Below are 6,891 nucleotides of genomic sequence, written 5' to 3'. Positions count from 1 at the left end.
AGGGGGGACTTAAACCAGGGGTCTCCCACATCCCAGGTAAACACACTAAACACTGGGCTAAAAGTTATGATGGAGGGCCCTCCCAGCTTCCTGCTGAAATGGCATAGGCACCTAGCACCAAGAGAAGGAGGTGTTTCCCTGCAGTACAGACTTAGGGGGCTATCTCCAAGAGAGGGGTTGGACTTAGCACATACCCATCAGCTTGGCACATCCCATTGGCTAGTGTAGGCAAGGAGCCGCCTACAGCATACTGGCTTTTGTGAATCCCATGAGGAGGGGGCTACCTCTTCCAATTAATTGTATAGGGATCCTAGATACTAACTCAGGTTTTGTTAAACCCAGTGATTTTTCTAGGTCCCTAAAAGTTAGGCGTGGTAACTTTTTGGCACCTTGGTGACTGTGGTTGATAATTGTTGACGTGCTTGGAGTAAAGATGGGAGTGTATTACTGAGCGGGTGTGTGGGCCTGAGAAGTTGATGCTAGGATTTTCTGGTTTTACTGGTTTACTGTAGGCTATTTCCTTTTTAGCAATCTGAACTAATTTTAACAAATTTGTTTGTATTGTTGAACTATGCTGACATGGTAAAAGTTTCGTAAAGATGATTAAGGTTTGTAAAGTTTAAAGTTGTCCACAAGTGCCCCCTGTACTTTGCCCTTCATACCCTCACTGTTCCTGTCACAAGAGTGTCACAACAAATTTCTTAACATTTGTGAGATTGAACTCAATTGATAAAAACTCAAATTGATGATGTACTCTCCTCACAGTAACTCTCCTGAGTAACAGCTCCCACTGCTCCCTCCATAGTCACTATGCTGTTTTGAGGGGGAAGATAAGAAGGTGGAGCTGAGAGGAGCATAGTTCCCACTGCTTCTCTGGCAGCCGTCCCAGCTGAGGAACAATCTGGGGTCTCAGTCTCACAAATCTAGGTGGTTCATCAAGCTGATTTACAGAGAGGAGAGAGTGGACATGATGGGGAGGCCCATGGGACATTTATGGAAGTTGGGGTCTATGAAAGGGGCTATGGATGAGGATGGGGGAGAGAGAAAGCAGAGACCGAGGCTGTGTCTACACTAGAAACTGTGGTGGAAGTGAGTTACATCAGCGTACTGCTGCCAAAGTTTGTATACCCCTTGAATGGTGTATACTTACCAGCTTGCGCTGGAGCTGCACGTATTCACCAAGAGTGCTTATGCAATGAGCCCAATGGAGGGGTGTTCTAAATCAGAGCAATAAGGAGAGGCAGAGGCCATCTAGAGGCCAAATTATGTTTTATCTCAATCAGCTGGGGTAAAGTTGAAATCAGTTAAGTGGAGAATAATCAGAAGTAAATCAGAGTTAGTTGTTTTAGCAGGAATTCCCACTTAGACTTATACTGTAAACTACTAGAACTATTACTGTTATCTACTGTATATTAATTATTATCTTAATTAAACTCACTTTATAGGTAACAATTTACATGTATAAAAAACAGAATTTTGAATTAGAAAATACAATGCACTAGAATATAAACCCCACTGCTATATGTTCACTTTTCAGTTTTACAGTTTTCGGCATCTGTCACCCCAGAGTCTGGAGGAAAGGTTCTTAGGATGTTTTGTTATACCTTCAACTATCCTTTTGTACAATATTTGTTTACTCTTTTGAGTTCCAGCATAAATAAAGACATATTCCTTATGTGTTGGTTTCTTGATTGAACAATTATTCCTTCACTCCTTTCTGGCTTACAGCCTCTTTGTTCTCTGACAATTTCTATATTCCTGTCACTTCTCATTCTCATATACCTTAATATGCTGTCCAGAAGTTTTGTTTTACAGTCCTAATTATTTTCTTACTTTCGCTCCAGCTTACTACTTCTTTCTTAAGTCTGTTTCTCTTTAATTACAGTTTATATTTTATTATGGTTTATTTCTTTCTTGCTTTACTTTTCTTACCATTTTCTGTTTTTCTAATAATTTCTTAGCTTACTTAGAGACTCAAGTTATTTTTCCTCTTGTTTAACTGTACTGTTCTTCCTTTAACTTTTTCCTCTTTTCCCTTTATACCACTGTCTTTCCTCTTTCAAGGATGAGGCTATCCCTACTCTTCCTACTAACTGTCTTTGCTGTCCCTCCTCAACTGGACTTTCTCTCTTTCAACTCTGACAACACAACTTGCCCCAGGGGCCCCTATACATTGGCTCCCCACTTACTGCATCCTTTTTTTTCGGGTGCTCCTTGCTGCCTGGCTCTCTACTGCACCTTCTCTGTCTCCCCCAATGCTGCACAGCCTCCCTCAAGACTTCACCAGCTGCCTGTTTGGTATGTTCACAGCAGCACGCTGGAGGCTGAGGAGGAAGCGGCCAGCTGTTCTTCTCTGTTTCCCCCTCCCTCCAAATAAAAACCACCTGTCCTGGGTTCGAGCTCACCCTATTTCAACTGCCCTGTAATCCTTGGAGTTCTCTGGACCACTCCCCCACTCCAGAGCAGCTGTTCTGGGCTCCCCCCTTTAAAAAAAATCTTAACACCATGAGGCTGCTTTTGAGAAGCCAATCTGTGCTGTTCAGGGCCGGCTTTAGGAAGTGCGGGGCCCAATTCGAACAGTTTCGACGGGGCCCCAGCAGGGATGACTAAAAAAAAAGCCACTTAAAAAGAACCCTTTCATTTCTTCCATGTATTATTTACTTTTCATGACTATATAAATAATAACAAAATTATATATTACATACATTGCATCATATATTAATTCGCTGATTTTCACTTTCATATTAGGAAAATAATTTATATTTTGATAGTTGTACAACTGATTTTCTTCAATGTTTATTTTATTAAAATTTATAAAATATTTCCTTATTAATATAAAATTGTGCCCTCCTCCCCCCCACCCCCCAGCGCCTCCCGGCCCATGGAAACAAACCCTGCTTCCCCAGCACTGCCCCACCGAAACAGCTGTGGGCCGAAAAGGAAGGTTTGGGGTGGGGGGAAAGAAACGGCACACATAGGGTGACCAGATCACAGCAGTAAAATAGGACCTGACCCCTCCCCGCTCGGCCCCACCATCGCACCCCTCTTCACCCCCTAGCCCCCCGCTGGCTTGCTGCGTCCCTCCTAGTCAGTCCCCCACCCACCACTTGCCTCCTTTCACCTTCTCCCTCCCCTGCCAGAAACCCCCAGGCCTGCCCCTAGAACCCCTGCTGGCTCATTGCTTGCCTCTTTGCCCACCCGCTCGCCGCTCGCCCCCCCCCCAAGTATAAAGCCTCATTCAAAGACCCAGGGGTCACTATATTACTGCACACAGCAGTCAATCAGTGCAGTTGTAGATAAATCGCTGCATTATGCATTTTTGTATAACTTTTATATGACTTTGTATTGAACCTTGGTAATGTTATAGCTGGCCCCTAAGCTAGTATAATTAAGGTAAAAGAAAAATGTCTTTTTGCTAGAAGTAGAATAAGATCTTCTCCCCACTTTGTAATCAATTGACCTGTTGAATGAATGAGGTGTGAATGAGGAAGGTATGGAAGGCAGGCACTTCCAGACAGCTGCAACCCTTGGAGAGGGGCTGGGAGCCAGCCAAGGAGAGCTTTGCACAGGGCTGAGTGGGACAGAGTTTGGGTGCAGGCTCCAGGCTGGGGCATGGTGTGGGGTGCAGGATGGGTGAAGGGGTGCAGGCTCTGGGAGGGAGTGCGGAGGGGTGGGTGCAGGCTCTGGGACAGAGTTTGGGGGCCGGAGAGGGGGTGGTGGGTGCTGGGGGGAGGGGACTGCCATCACATGTGGCTTCCTTCCTCCCCTGCTGCCCCTCACCATAGCTTCGGTGGGGGATGGGGCTGCCCCTTGCCCAGTGTTTGCAGGAGTGGTGGCTGGGGGGAAACCCAGTCAAACTCTGGTTTTACTCTTTCGTTGATGAGTCACTTTAACCCCTTACAAACCCCTTCCCACCTCTCTCACCCCCCTTTTCTACTGGGCTTGTTTGATCTTTTTGGTGGAGCCAGATGAAAACCACAACCCCCCAGCGAGAGCAACAGGCTGGAAGACTAGACTGAACCCACCACCCACCCAGCCTAGTCCATCCCAGAGCCCAGGACTGAGGGCAAATGTCCCCCCACCCCCCCGGCCACCTGCTTCCACTCCTGGCCTCTCCTAGCGCCACCAGCGATTCTGTGTGGCTGCATTGGGTGGGATTTCAACCGGACCCCCCCCTCGCTAAATTCACCCCTGTTTTGCGACCGCTCTGCACCAAGAGCACCTTCCTTCCCTGCCCTAGAGCTGCTGGATGGCTAGAAGGCTGAGCTGGGTGTTTGATCGATCCGGAATATTATCGTGGCCCCCCCCAAAAACCTTTATGTCCACACAGCTTTGGGGGGGGATATTCCTCCCCCCCAAGCCGGTCTATTTTATTGTTGCAGGGCAAATGAAGGAGCCAGAGTTTAATGGAAATATTCAGCCCCTACAGTGGTCTTGCAGCAGGGGAAGCAGAGTTGATGGGAAGGGAACTGGTTTGGATAGGAGCCCCCGTCCCCCTCCTTTGCAAAATAATTTGGGGAGGGGAATCAGATCACTCCGTGCCTCAGTTTACCCTCTCTCGGGGGAGCGGGGAGAGATAAAAGTCTCAGCCTGCCGTGTTGCAGACCTTTCGCATTCTCTCCTCCTGATGTATTTGATTTCCTCTTCCAAACCTCCCTCTCTCTCTCTCACCTGGAATTCACAGCACTAAGTACCGGCTCGGGGCTTTCTTCCTGGGTTACATGATCCCGAGTTTAGTTTTGAAACAGACACAGGCAGGCACAAACTCACCCTCAAACAGCAACACCACCGAAAACCACAAAGCCAACCCAATATTACACACCTATGGGGAATCACGGGGTCAAACACTCACCGACCGAAGCCCCAGCAGCTGCTCAGGTGAGTGAGGTCCACTGCAGAGATTCCTGTCTCCCACCAGACCGGAAGCCCCCTCGGCGTCTCCTCCAGGTGAGTGCTGGGGGGAGGGGAGGGGAAGGCTGCAAAGCACATGTGCCTTCTCCCCCCCCCCCCGACCTGCAACAGCCGCTGCTGCCTCTGCCTCAGCCCCCTGCAGGCCAGCGTCTCTCGTTGCCTAGCAGCAACAGCTGCTGCTTCCGGGAGAGCCAGGGAGCTTTGCTTCAGGCAGGGACACTGCCGGATCTGCACGGGGCCCTCTTAGGGGCGGAGCCCAATTCAGGGGAATCGGTGGAATCGGCCTAAAGCCGGCCCTGGTGCTGTTCCCATTTCTTTTATGGTCCAACAGCTGCCAGTACAGGTCGGGCATTACACTTGTGTTGATGTAAATTGCAGGGGTAGGGATCCCAGGGTGTCATGTTCTGCTGTTCAGTGCAATGCCTTTTGGGACACTTCTGCAATGCATTGTGGGATAGTAATGACTCACCCAGGGCTGTCTGGGAGGTAGGGTCAGGTTCCCAGCATGTAACCTTTTCCATCCCATAATGCCATCCTTACCTCATAATTTTCACTCTTTTTAAAAAAATCCCACAAACCCACATGGCACTTCTCAGTGTCTGCCATCTCTGACAGAAGCACTGAGTCCACAGAATTCCACACTATTCTTATGAATGTTGCAAATACAGAGCACACACTTCTCCTGGATTTGCAGACTCATAGGTTTACTGCAACACCCATGGACATGAGAAGGACTTTGAGGATACTTTGCTAAGGGACATAGCAAAAGCCAATTCAAGGTTGTTGTTGGTGTTCATGGAGCAGCTGCAGACAGTTCAGTGCCACTTCCGGGCCTGAGAAACAAGCACGGACTGATGGGATGACATTGTAATGCAGATTTGGCATGACAAGCAGTGGCTGCAGAACTTTTGGATGCAAAAGTTCACATTCCTGGATCTGTGTGCTGAGTTTTTGCCAGCACTATAGAACATGGACACCAGAATGAGAGCTGTATTGACAGTAGAGAAAAAAGTGATGACTGCATTCCAGAAGCTTGTAATGCTAGATTGTTACCAGTCAGTGGCAATCATTTTGGAGTTGGAAAATCCACAGCGAGGCCACTGCCATGCAAGAGTATAGGGCCATTCATTGTCTCCTGTTATGCAAGACTGTGACTCTTGGAAATGTGCAGAAAATAGTGGATGGTTGCTGAACTGCAGTAGGTTGATAGATGGCAAGATATTCCTATTTTTGCACCAGCCCACTTTGCCACAGAGTACATAAATACTTTTACTTTTGCATGGTTATGCAAGCATTGGTGGATCACCGGAATGCTTCGCTGATATCAATGTGGCCAGCTCAATGAAAGTGCACAATGCTTGCATCTTTAGGAACACACCACTGTTCAGAAAGCTACAAGGAGGGACAATCTTTCCCAAGTGGCAGATTGTCGTTGGCAATATTGAAATGCCAATAGTGATTCTGGGGGATCCAGTCCATTCCTTGCTCATGAAGCCACACATTGGCCACCTCAAGAGCATCAATAAAAGATTCAACTACGTGGTCAGCAGGTGCAGAATGACAGATGAATATGCTTTTGGTAGATTGAAGGGACACTAGCAGTATTTACTTACAGAATGGGATCTCAATGAGAAAAATAACCCAATGGTTCTAGCTGCCCATTGTGTTTTGCATAATATCTGTGAGGCAAAAGGGGAAAAGCTGCCGCCAGGGTGGAGGTGAAGTGGCTATCTGCTGACTTTGAGCAGCCAGACACAAGGACTTCTACAAGAGCCCAATGTGGATCTATGTGGTTAAGGGAGGGTTTGAAGTATTTTAATGGTCAGTCATAATAGTGTTCTATGCTGGAGTGCTATTTGGCCTGGAGGTTTTGGTGCTGCTAAGACAGGGGTGGGCAAACTACTGCCCGTGGGGCCGGATCCGGCCTGTGAGCCGTTTTAAGCTAGCCCGTGAACTCCTGCTGGGGAGTGGGGTCAGAGG

This window comes from Terrapene carolina, unplaced genomic scaffold, assembly GCF_002925995.2.
Source record: "Terrapene carolina triunguis isolate 2854851 unplaced genomic scaffold, T_m_triunguis-2.0 Scaffold580, whole genome shotgun sequence".
Lineage (NCBI taxonomy): Eukaryota > Metazoa > Chordata > Testudines > Emydidae > Terrapene > Terrapene triunguis.
Note: the sequence above shows the minus strand (reverse complement) of the source record.